The 13794-nt window shown below is 43.8% G+C and overlaps 1 long non-coding RNA gene across 1 annotated transcript in view; it reads left to right on the top strand.

Moving 5' to 3' along the window:
- The window catches only part of LOC135057838 (uncharacterized), a 51471-nt gene extending 44103 nt beyond the window's left edge, over positions 1–7368 (top strand). Inside the window, exon 3 of the long non-coding RNA XR_010244402.1 lies at positions 6354–7368. This is a non-coding gene — a long non-coding RNA (uncharacterized LOC135057838). The remainder of the gene's footprint in view (positions 1–6353) is intronic.
- Positions 7369–13794: the final 6426 nt, after the last annotated feature.

The following is a 13794-nucleotide window of genomic DNA, read 5'->3' as shown; positions in this document are numbered from 1 at the left end:
TGTAACACTCGGATGCTCCCATTTCTGGGAATGATACTGGACACAGATTCACAGAAAGTTTTTCTTCCATTGGAAAAGGCATTGGTAATCCAGTCGATGGTTCGGGATGTCCTGAAGCCAACCCGGATATCGGTGCATCTATGCATTCGCCTTCTGGGGAAAATGGTGGCCTCTTATGAGGCTCTTCAGTATGGCAGGTTTCATGCAAAACCCTTCCAGCTCGATCTGTTGGGCAAATGGTTCAGACCACATCTTCACATGCACCAGAGGATCCGTCTGTCACCAAAGGCCAGGATCTCCCTTCTGTGGTGGCTAGTGGCTACAGACTTCTCACCTATTCGAGGGCCGACGGTTCGGGATTCAGAATTGGATTCTGCTAACCATAGACGCAAGCCTCAGAGGTTGGGGAGCAGTCACCTAGGGGGTGCAGTTTCAAGGAAGATGGTCAAGTCAGGAAGTCGTCCTTCCAATCAACATTCTGGAACTCAGGGCTATATACAACGCCCTTCTGCAGGCCTCATATCTTCTTCAAGATCGGACCATTCAAGTCCAGTTCAGTCTCCTCCGGGCAGAAAAACACACTGTGGCATTGTCGGCGGTCTTCATTCTGGGAGTAGACAACTGGGAAGCAGACTTCCTTAGCAGACACGACCTGCACCGGGGGAGTGGGGCCTTCACCAGGAGGTGTTCAGGTGCATGACACGTTGATCTGGATGTCCACAAATCAACATGATGGTCTCTCGTCTCAACGAGAAGCTCAAGCGGTATTGTTCCAGGTTGAGAGACCCACAGGCAGTGGCAGTGGATGCTCTGACGACTCCATGGGTCTATCAGATGGTATATGTGTTCCTTCCAGTTCCGCTGATTCCAAGAATTCTGAAAAGAATAAAAAGGAAAAAGGTTCAAGCAATTCTCATTGCTCCGGACTGGCCAAGAAGGGCCTGGTACGCGGACCTTCTGGAGATGCTCCTGGAAGAATGGTGGCCTCTACCTCTTCGCGAGGATCTTCTGCAACTGGGGCCGTTCGTCTATCAAGACTTACCATGGCTACTCGCTGTTTGTTCTTTACGATCCCAATAAGATTGGGTGCAGTAGCGGCTCTTGCCACGGGCAAGCAGTACTTTTGCCCGGGGCGCCGCTGGCAAGAGCCGCTACTAACTGGGATGGTGGCAGTGGGTTTGAAAAGGTCCTCTCCACGAAGGTAATCTAGACGCGCAGTGAGGTAGCGCGAGCAGCTACTTGGTCGGTAGCTATGGGAGAGACGTCATGACGTCTCTCCCATAGATCAGAGGAGCGGCGCCGGCGGCGGAGACAGTGCAGTGGTCGGGAACAGGAACGGGGCTGGTAAGTATTTTTTATACAACTAATGGGGGCACAGATGCAGGGGGCACAACTATTGGTGCCACAACTAATGGGGGCACAGCTGCAGGGGGCACAACTAATGGGGGCATAGCTGCAGGGGGCACAATAAGGGGGGCACAACTACTGGGGCTACAGCTGCAGGGGGCACACTAAGGGGGGCACAACTACTGGGGCCACAACTAATGGGGGCACAGCTGCAGGGGGCACACTAAGGGGGGCACAACTAATGGAGGCACAGCTGCAGGGGGCACACTAAGGGGGGCAAAACTACTGGGGCCACAACTAATGGGGGCACAGCTGCAGGGGGCACAACTACTGGGGCCACAACTAATGGGGGCACAGCTGCAGGGGGGCATAACAGCTACTGGGGGCACAACAGCTGCAGGGAGCACAACAGCTACTGGGGGCACAGCTGCAGGGGGCACAACAGCTGCAGGGAGCACAACACAGCTACTGTGGGCACAGCTCTACAGGGTGCCCAACGCTACAGGGAGCAAAACTGACCACGTCCCTTTCCTATGAAGCCACACCTTCATTTTTTACGGGGGGGGGGGGCAAAGGAAACTTTCGCCTTGGGCGCCACAAGGTCTAGAGCTGGCCCTGATTGGGTGTCCTGCTGCAAAGCAGTAAATTGCGCGCTGGATCAGGCTTACTATCCAGCATGCTTATTCCACGGCAGGATTGCCGATTCCTAAATCTCTACAGGCCCACTTGTCTAGGTCGGTGGGTTCTTCTTGGGCGGCTGCCCGGGGTGTCTCGGCCTTACAGCTCTGCCGAGCAGCTACTTGGTCGGGTTCGAACACATTTGCAAAGTTTTACAAGTTCGATACTTTGGCCTCTGAGGACCTTCAGTTTGGTCAATCAGTTCTGCAGGAACCTCAGCACTCTCCCAGCCGATTTGGGAGCTTTGGTACTTCCCCATGGTACTAAATGGATCCCCAGTATCCTCTAGGACGTAAGAGAAAATAGGATTTTAATTACCTACCGGTAAATCCTTTTCTCGTAGTCCGTAGCGGATACTGGGTGCCCACCCAGTGCTTCGTTCTTCCTGCATGGTACTTGGTTATGTATTCTGGTTTGTTCAGCTGTTGCTGATCCTGTTTCAAGTTTGGTTAGCATCGCTTTCCTCTTGTTTGTGTGTGCTGGTTCGGAATCTCACCACTATCCTTTTATCCTTCTCTCAAAGTTTGTCCGTCTCATCGGGCACAGTTTCCTAGACTGAGTCTGGTAGGAGGGGCATAGAGGGAAGAGCCAGCCCACACTATCAAATTCTTAAAGTGCCCATGGCTCCTAGTGGACCCATCTATGGTAGTAGGTGTATCCCCAGTATCCTCTACGGACTACAAGAAAAGGATTTATCGATAGATAATTAAAAAACAATTTTTTTTATAACAAGTAGATAGAAACAATAATATAGGTACGAGAAGAGTATAAATTGGGAAGTGAACAGAAAAGAACATTAGCATTACATAAACAATGCAATACCCGTCATAAAATGGGTAATCCCTCATTTCTAGCTCAAAGATGTACAAAGTTTTTAGATTCCATTAAGTAAAAAAAATTATTTTTAGCCTTCTACCTATCTTTTATCCTTGTTATAAAATCTGGGCTGAAGGGGTCAGTGTCTACTAGATTGGGGGCAAGATGTATCATTACTAAAAAAAAATGTGTTAACACCTCTGAAAACTGCCATTTATCACCAAGATCGTCTGCAGATATGTGGCACAGCAAACCCCATATAATTATATGGGGCTGTGATGTACACATTTGCATCAAGTCTCCGGAGCTTGAGCCTTTTCGGCAACAACATTTATAGATGGCGTAGCCTAAAGAAGCCTATGGGATTCTTTTTTTAAGAAGTCCCCGGAGAGGGATCTGAACAGTAGCTCTCTGTCCCTACACCTAGGACTGTGCATGCACAATAGAACTTTCTGGTCAAAAACCCAGAAGTCAGTACTTTGCCAGGACAACACTACATCAGAAGAACTATCCTGGCAGTAATTATGCATGCAGGTATTAATACCTCTGATTGAAGAGGGTCCTGGTTTCCAATTGTATTAAGGGGAATTAAATAGTGTTGCATGGCGTTGGGAATTCTTATTTACTCTTTATTGCTTGAACAGGGTTCCCTGTAAGTGAATAGAGAAAAGAGGTATCGTCAACAATTTTTACCTCATGCTCTGATGTAGAATCGCTTCCAGCAGGAAAAGACCACTTATTTTCAACCAATAAACAGAGGAGAAAGTATCTTTGGCAGTGATTTTTACCTTAGACCATTAGTGTATCTAAATATAATGGTTTCAGTGTGTGCTGTGCACATAGGGCCCTGGGTCCAGGGGGGTCCATACCGCATCCATGTAAATTACTTACCTTTCCGGAATCCAAAGTCAGTGCTGCAGCCAGAGCAAAGATCACAGTGGAAATGGCTGCCCGTGCGTGCACTGTAGTGATTAGTCCCCGGAACATGGCGCCACGTTTCCGAATATCTGCGCATATGCAGTAGACAATGCCAAAGTCCACTGTGCTGTAGAGAGGAGGTGGCCCTCCCAGAGTGTGCACATGGGTCCTATCCTCTGTTAAACCGCCCCTGCCTCAGACTTTGAAGACGTAGAAAAACTATATTACTCTTACCTCACAGAAATTATTATTATTATTATTATTATTATTATTACTCCCAGGACTGTTTAGTGGCTCTCCTATTACATTTATGTAAGGCAATTGAGGACAGCTTTAAGAATTCTGTCAGAGAAAAAGACTCAGCTTCCTCCCATGTCGGCACAGTAGAAAAAACTGTCTGAAGGGCAGGCTCAAGCAAGCAGTCACATGAACATACGCTCAGAGAGCAGATGCATGGCACTGCCCCTCACTGTAAGAAGATGGTAGGGGAATTCTGTTCATGTTACCTTGTTCTAGTGGTACTTGGAAAGCTTACTTACCACCCACCAGCTATGGATAGGTGGCTCTTGTAGCCTCATATCATATATAGGGGTGAATTATCGGGTGTGATAGGTAATCCCGGATGTTGGGATGCCAGCGGTCACATGACTGGGATGATTGACATCCCAATTTTTAAATTGGCAACAGGGAATAGGGTAATTTTTTTTGACCCCTCTCCTGCCCAGTACCCTATTCCAGCTGGCTGCTACAGCTAATCGCAGAAGGTGGCAGCTAGGGCTAAGACTGGGGTGGTGGCTATGCCCCACTGTAGCGCCTAATGCCCCACCCTCACACCTTGCCCTAACCCTCACCCCAATACTCACCTTCGGGATGCAGGTGGTCGAGGTTTTGGCACCAGGATTCCAAGTGATGTCGGGATTCCGGCTTCAGTCACCTGACCACCAGCATCTACACCGCCGAGATGCTGACTGCATCCCGATATATCAAGCAGTAAAAAGAGCAGAGAAGTGGCCCAGTGGAGACGCTGAACATAGCAACCAATCATCTTCTAACAATCATTTTATAGAATGTACTTGATATATGCTACCTCGAAATTGATTGCATGACTCAGGCACACTGTTTGGCAGATTGGGCTGCAGTCATCAACATTGCCATAGAAAGGGCAGACGAGCAAGGGTAATGGGAAGCGTGGCCTCCTTACAAACCCCCCCTTCCCCCAGTAAAAATAGTATGTGTCACTTCGCAATGCGCTGCTCTGCATTCCACAGGGGGGTGCCATTGTGCACCCTAGCCATGAGCAGAGCAAGGGGGTGCGATTAGTGCCATTGCTATCTCCCCTTGCACAGACAGAGGAGGCTGCAGCCTCTTTACACCTACCACAGCCCAGGCAGGAGAGACACAGACAAAAGGCACTGAGAGGAAAGGGCAACAGACCTGGGTCCCTCAATCAGGCCCAATTAATAATTGTAATAAATTAATTAATACATGCTTGCCTCCCCCCATCCTCTGCACCACTGGTCATCAAGGGTTCTATGTACTGTACTAATATAACATTTATATATCACATATAACTGAATTCCGGCACTTAGAGTAAAGGCCCATACACACTAGAATACTTGAAAGATGTGAAAGATGAACAATATGGAAGATGAGCAATTTCCCTTGAACTCCCTGACAAATGATATTGAGTGTACACACTGAGCGATTTACAAAAGATCTGAAAGATGAACAATGTCTTCTGCTGGGATTGAGGGGATTGAGCTGCATGCGGTTCCAAATACCATGGGTACGTGCATCGTTCATCGCTTGCTGTGTACACACTAGAACAATCTGAACGATTTGGTTGTTCACAACCATCGTTATCGCTCATATCTATGAAAATATCTTTTAGGGTTGTATGGGCCTTAAGACTTTGAGGTTCAGAAATTTGAAAAATGCTACATTTACTGTTGAAGAAGAGTTAAGGCCACAGGGCAGACATTTTGTTTTTACTGGAAAGTATTTTCTAGACAGTTCTTGTAGATTTATTTATAGGCCTAAGTCTTTGGTGTATCCCAAGAGTGACAACTATCTAACATGTTGTACCAGCAAACATTATTACTGACATATTAAATTGGTCAAAATTCTGACCATAAAAAAAGCGAAAATCTATTTGAATTAGGTTCACAGCAGTATACAGGGTTCACAGTCTCAAACCATTGTTGTTACATCTGTGCATTATAGTGTTAGGATGTCTGAAAACCTAGTTTTAGTTTCACTTACTGTTACTGATAATAAATATACTGCTTGCTATCAACCTTTCTTTGTCCACATACAAGTGTAAAGCTGGTGACAATATGCACTGTACTGTAATGTAAGCAGGATAGGGCACTGTGTGAGCAGGGACTATACTGTACATCTGGGAGAAGCGTGTTACCAAGCTGGGACAGAGTAGATCCCCAGGTAAGAGACATTGCCAAGAAAAAAAGATCAAGGTTAGTAACCCAGCTATTGACGTACTGCAGGTGCAGATTTTAAAGTTGGATACAACCTGTGTAACGCCTTAGAGACAGTAAAACAGGAATTTGAGATATGTTTTTGCTTTTCTTGTATAGTATGAAGAAGTCTGATCTGTTAATCCTGCAAGAAAAGAAAGGAAAGAAAAGCAGACCGAAGAAATCGCTGCAAAACACTTCTATGTGGGATCCGGTCTTTAGGTCGATAGCACTTAGGTCAACACTCATTAGGTCGACCACTATTGGTCGAAATGCATTAGGTCGACATGGTCTATATGTCGACATGGTCACTAGGTCGACATCACAAAATGTTGACATGTTTTTCACATTTTTTTTCAGTCTTTTTCGTACTTTACGATCCACGAGGACTACGATTGGGAATAGTAACCTGTGCCGAGCGGCAGCAGAGCGAGGCACCTTGTCCGAAGCATGGTGAGCAAAGCGAGCAAGGGGATACGGTGCACTAATTGGGGTTCCCGGTCACTTTACGAAGAAAACAACACAATAAAAAAATAAAAAAATCTCATGTCGATCTTTTTCCATGTTGGCCTTGTTCATGTTGACCTAATTACTGTGTCGACCTATTTCAGGTGTCAACCTAGTCACTGTCGACCAATAGTGGATAACCTAATGACTGTCGACCTAGTTACTGTCGACTCTATGATCCACACCCTTCTATGTTACAAGGGTTCTGGCAACAATTCCCTGAGCTGTCAAGTTCACAGTGAATGGGCATGGTTTCCTATTTCATATTAATACTTATAGCAATAATACTGCATTAATGTTGTGGGAAATAAAATGTCAATTGTCATTCTCAAGAAGACTGTATACAGAAAACATTTGGATTAGTTACTGGAGATATATGGTTACATTTTTCTGAAATACAAACAAACCGAACTTATTGGTTATGAGTTGAACCAAGTCCCGGTTTGGGTCTGTTGTCAGTTCGTAATTCGGATTTAGAAACCACACTCGGAATTTGGATAGCATGTAAACAAACTGAAATGATTTTAGCTGTTTTTTTAGTGCTTTTTAGCTTTTTAAATCAATGTTTATCGATTTTAAAGGAATCCAAAACCGAAACAAATACCAAACCCGAACCAGAACACTTAAGGTAGGGCCACAACTGGGTGGGTGGAAGGGGGGTGGGGGGGGGGGGGCTAGGGGGGCATGCACCCTTGCTGCCGGATATAAGGAGGCATCGTTACTGGTGAGCAATTGCCCAGGACGCCTGCACAGTCTATCTTTTCTTGCAATACCGACTCCACAGGAGTGTGCATCGGTATCACAAGCTGTGTACACACTAACTTTCATTACGATTTTGATTATATATTCAAAATCATATGGTTACATCGCACCATGTGTATGCACCTTCAGGGGCATTATTGGGGCAGAATGTGTATGGAGCATATAATCATTTTGTTCTATCGATATTTTCAATTTTAATAAAAATAATACAGATATTTGATGGCTTAATATTTTTAAGGGATGGATATTAAATGTATGTCAGAAAAGGCCATCTCTCATGGTTGAAAAATTTCTGAAAGGGCAGAGTCTATAGTTATGGGGGGGATAAATTACTGCCTTGACCCAGGTGACAAAAATCTTAATGTCGGCCCTGCTTAAGGGTGGTTATGCCTATACCAAAACACAGTGATGAATTAGTACCAAAACCAAAACATGGGGGTAGCGCTCATCTCTATCAGTTACAAATTGTCTTATGATATTGATGTGTCATGTGTGGATCATCGTATCTCCACTAAAAAGTTGTACAGTCAATAGATCGACTCAAAATGACCTTTTGAGCCCAAATGTCGACATGCAAAAAAAAGTCGACAGGGTCAAAAGGTCAGCATGGAAATGGTCAACACAAAAAAGTGGACACCATTTTTTGGGTTGTCTGAGGGTCAAAAGGTCAACATGGAAATGGGCGGCACACAAAAAGGTTGACACTAATTTTATGGGGTGTTTGTAATTTGTTTGCCACAAAAAATCCACATTAGTGTAAAGTATGAAAAAGTTGAAAAAAATAAATAAATCTTGTGTCGACCATATGTGTGTCGACCATTGTCATGATGACCTTTGAGCCGGCTAACCTTTTGTACTGTCTACCTGGTACATGTTGACCTTTTCACTATGTCGACCTAATGTATTAGTGGTCAATCTATTGACTGTCGACCTATGGGCCAGACACCTATGTGTCATGGGCTATTGCACAAGTTAATTATCAACATTTAAAAGCACTGTGTTTTCTTTAGCCCAAATGCTGTATCTTTGAGGTACACCCAACGCTATGTTTTCCATGTGCCACACTAATCTCTGTAACGTCCACAATGTCGTACAGCCGTCCTCTCTCTCGCTGATAAAGTGTGTATTATTAATATACCACAAGGATGCATAAAAATAACCAGTGATAAGAAAATGTCACTCTAACTGCAACCACAGAGCAATTAACATATCTGTATGAAGAATGGAGGATGTTTGTGTAAAACTAATTTCACTGGGCAGCAATGTATATTTTAGAAGATACAAGTATAAATATTATATAACATATGTCACTGATAAGCAATATTTTACCACTAGCTTAGGACTTTTATGTGGCTTAGTGTCAGGGCTAAATTTGTGAAAAGGCTGCAAGGACCTGGACCCAAGGGAAAGCAAAAAGTAGGAAGAACATGGAAGGGCCAGATAGTTGTGTACATTTTTCTCCACAGTGCTAGTCTAGTACGCGTTGGATTTTGATAAGTAAGCTCCATACTCTGCTTGACTGTAAAGCGACAGCATATGGGAGAAGACAACTGTGCTTTAAATATAAATCCAAGAAGTATTTTTTGGTGCTTTGCAAAGCAGAACTGATTGCTGAGCTTGTTTCTCTGCAAATATCCAAGAAGACCAAACTAAAGTAGAGTTCTGTCATGGAGGGCGGTATGTAATCTTTTGCAATAAATCATATTGGACTTTTAAGAATAAGCAATAGAAAGTTGCTCCAGCTGTTATTAAACGTTTATCTACAATCAGAATACAAGATGATTGTTTATCTACATTATGAGGAGAATAACAAAGAAGGCCATTCCAATAATACACACATTCTCCTGCACCCTGGAAGGGTAGTATTGTTCACTGAGGATAGCTTATCAGTATAGTATCACCTATAAAATAGTTGTAGGCATTTTATTTGAACAAGACACATACTGTACTGGGCTAAAAGACACCTGTCTGTCTACAGGTGGGGAGGCCCAGGCCTCTCTCCCATTCTTACTCATGTTATCTTTATTCCTAAAACTGAGCCTAGTAAGGTGCCAAGCAAGAAGGAGATGATTCCCCTATGGAAGGGTGTACAATGATGAAGTAGACAAAATCCCTGAGTGCAAAAGGTAATGTTTACAGAAATTGGCTAATCTATAGGAAATCACTAAATATAGGCTGCAGTGTGGGGAATTTATGCTGAATAAAAGCAAAAGCAAACCAAATTCCTTTCTCCGTGACATCACTCCTAGATTTCAGCCAGGGGGACAAATCGCAAATGGAAAGGACAGGAGGAATCCCATATTTAAGCTGTAAATTTAGATGTTCATTCTATTTCACCTGGGAAGGGAAGATAGGGTTGTCAAAACTGATATAGGTAGCTTCATGGTCAAGTCACACCAACGTGGGGGAAGGGGTGAAAGTTGCAGTACTTTGGCTCAGTTCATTAGTATATTTTAAAATCTACAAAAAAGGAAAGAAAAAAAGGAAAGATGCAGGTGCACACTACAAACATCAAGAACACTGGCAATCAGACTCTGCTATTTAACATAGAGGAAAATCAAGGTTCTTGGCAGAAATGTTGCCACAAAAATATGGGCCTAAATACCACAACCAGGTGAACTCATCAGGTGTGTCCCTTACATTTCTAATGATCAACTTCAGAACATGGTACAGCATAGCCCAACCACCCCAAGCCATCACACAAGTGAGAATCATTAGTGTAAATATTAATAAGTGTTGCATTAATAAGAGGCAGCAGCATAGGTGCCAAAGGTGTTACATAGGTGAGAGATAGCAATTAAAGTGTTAAAAAGTGTTACATTAATTTAAAAACAAAAAACAGTTTAAGTGCTGAAAAGTGTTACATAATATCCCTTTCACATTGCAAATGCCGGGTCCCACCCGGTAATTGGAAACGGGTCCTTACTGGGTGGGTCCCGGCATTTGACCCTACAGGCTGCCTTCCGGGTCAGGTTGCAGGGACTGACGCATCATTGGGGACGGGGGCAGAGACGGCACTGGAGATGAGCTCATCTCCGCGCCGCCTCTCCTTGTGTAGTGAATGAGTCCCGTGTCACATCGACCCGGCAACCTGTTCACGCTGCCACTGACCCGATATTCAACCTGGGAATAACACTGCTTTATTCCCGGGTTGAATTACTGGGTCAGGCGACCCGGGAATTCGCCATGGGCCCTTTCACACCGCACAGCGACCCGTGTCGATCCGGCAATAAGCCGGGTCGATACCGGGTTATTTGTGCGGTGTGAAAGGCGTATAAGTGTTGTAATAATGATGCCTCAGAGCAGCTCAGCCACATCAACCAATGGTGCCCAGCGCCCCGAACCCCTTCCTAATACCGACATATCAAATAAATGTACACAGGACTTACCTTCCATAGTGTCTATTTCAATATGTAGACTGCAAATGTAAGGACCAATACTAATTAAAACACCCAAGGACAGGTGAGAGGGGTGCTTGCTCAGAGTGCAGGAGTCTGGTCCTTCAAGTGCACATACATGCACCCCCCACTGGGGTTTTCCCTCTATGCCCACTGCCTGGGGACCCATCTCCTCCTCTAGGGATCAGGTTCCAGCTGTGCACTTGAAATATAAATATATTACCTTATACTGCACATGATTACGGTTTATTTTCTACAGTGCATTGGCGTTATTAATCTGGTACATTATCATGCATGCACTAGCAGTATTTACTCATAAGACCAATGCCAGAATCCCGGCTGGTGGGATCCCGATGGCGAGCGCAGCGTGTCCCCTTGCGGGCTCGCTGCACTTGCCATGCTCCGACCATGGTGGCAAGCTTCGCTCATCGGGATTCCGGCGTCAGTATCCTGACCGCCTGGATCCTGACAGTTGGGAAACTAACTGCTTCATATATATATATATATATATATATATATATATATAAAGACCAACAATGGTCGGCACTCCGACAAACAAATGTCAACTGCCCCGGTGTCCTCCAAGGGATTTAGTATAGACACTGTGGTTCCTAGGGAGGATATAGCACACTCCCAAATGCTGAAAGAACCAGGCGGCACTCTGGGGACTAGTGCAACAAATAATGAAATTTTAGTGAAAAATCACATAAGTGAATGGCAACGCTATGCCATTCACTTATGTGATTTTTCACTAAAATATAATTATTTGTTGCACCAGTCCCCAGAGTGCCGCCTGGTTCTTTCAGCATTTGGGAGTGTGCTATATCCTCCCTAGGAACCACAGTGTCTATATATATATATATATATATATATATATATATATATTTATCAAGGGTCACTGTCTATGCCCTCTCTAATGGTTAAAAAAAAAACGTTGTGGCGGGGGGGGGGGGGCGGTTGGGCTGCACACTCTCATTCTAAACATAAAAAGAGCTGCTACCATGCTGAGACTTCACACAGTTTCCCACAGAAAAAAATATACATGCAGGTGCACACTCCAAACATCAAGAATGCTGGCAATCAGAAAAATTATAATAAACTCTGGTTCCGACGTTCTTGGCATCATTTTTGCCCCAAAAATATGGGCCCACCTACCGCGACCAGGTGACCTCATCAGGTGGGTCCCTAACATTTATAAGGTTCAAGTTCAAACACTGGACCCCTTGACCAGCACACAGCCCAACTGCCTCAAGGCAGTTAAGGCAGTTGGGCTGTGGCAGCATGGGGGTCACGTGTTCTGAATTTAAAGCTTCAGCCATCCAAAATTTGTTGGATTACTATATATTATATTCTAAGTATAGTTAAGGGTATTCTTATCAGTTTTCTGTTCCAGACAAATGCAGACATCAATCTTTGGCACTTGAAATGTTTGAATTTTATATATGTGATGGAACTCAATTGGTGATTGCGCTGACTCCGCGGTAAGATGGGCATATGCTTGCCAGACATCAAATTACCACAGTAGTAATCCATCAATATGTTCACAGATTTAGCTTTATGTGTGGTTTATAAAGTTTAGAGCCATTCATTCATTATTCTTTTTTCATTTTTTTCTTTTTTTTTTCTTGTAATTCTAATTGGTGTACCCATTTTCTTTTATATATATATATATATATATATATACTATTAAAAGTTAAGTTTTAATTATCTCAATGTTACATTACCATTCATACATATATCAATAATTTCAAGCTACTCTCCGGGAGTGAGTGCTCCCAACCAAGGTCACTTTTTTCTAGCTTTCTCTCCCTATCCTCAAATACTGGCCAGATGTGTCAGATCATGTAATTACCAAAAAGTCTGGTGTAACATACCAAGGAACAACTGAATCAGCTTTTCCTTTTGGTCAACTCAGCTATATTTCTCAATGTCATGACTCTAATACAACAGTAATAAACAATAAGAGGAAAGTTTAGTACTCAAAAGAAAGCTGCAGGGGAATTGAACCAGTGTCCCCCATAACTAACCAATGCAGTATCTGGATAATTGCCCTGTAAACCAGCACAGTACTTGATACAGAAACACGACTCTTTGAAGTTTTATCAATCAAAAAACTAATCTAATGCAAAAAACACACAATACACATTGAGAAAAGTCTCTCTGCTGTGCAGGTACATGGGCATGCTCCATGGCCTGGTGGTTAAGTTCCCTCTACACAGAGGTGGTAGTGTCACTGCTTCGAATCCTGGTCTCGACCTGTGTTTACAGTATTGGTAATTTTCCGCCTGGCTGGTTATTGATATTGGTAACAATCTCAGAACATGCTTGGCCAGATGAAAGATCCAAATAACTAACCACTGCAGTATCAGAACACTTGCCTCTGTTACAGGCTCCATGGTCTAGTGCAGAGGTTCCCAAACTGTGTGCCGTGGCTCCCTGGGGTGCCTCGGGACACTTGCAGGGGTGCCCTGGGTTGATGGTCCAGGACCAATTCAAATTATTCATGGTCAATATAATAGGCAAAACCAGTGCTGGTGGCTGCCAGTCATAAAATATGTGGCCAAACAGAAGCAAATCTTGTCCTTCACCACACAACTGACCCTAAGGATGACATATAAACGCAATCTACTTAATGTAATATTTCTTTCTAAATTTCTCAATAAGAAATTTTTGGCCTAGGGGTGCCGTGAAAAAAAATTCTGATATTCTAGGGTGCCGTGATTCAAAAAAGTTTGGAAACCACTGGTCTAGTGGCTAAGTTCTCTGCACACAGAGATGGTAGGGTCACTGGTTCGAATCTGGTTTCAATCTGTGTTTATAGTACTATGTTACTATAGCTCAGTATATATATATATATATATATATATATATGTATATAGGGGCAGATGTATTAA

The sequence above is a fragment of the Pseudophryne corroboree genome, chromosome 3, assembly GCF_028390025.1.
Source record: "Pseudophryne corroboree isolate aPseCor3 chromosome 3, aPseCor3.hap2, whole genome shotgun sequence".
Taxonomy (NCBI): Eukaryota; Metazoa; Chordata; class Amphibia; order Anura; family Myobatrachidae; genus Pseudophryne; species Pseudophryne corroboree.
This window is presented reverse-complemented; position numbering and strand designations above follow the sequence as displayed.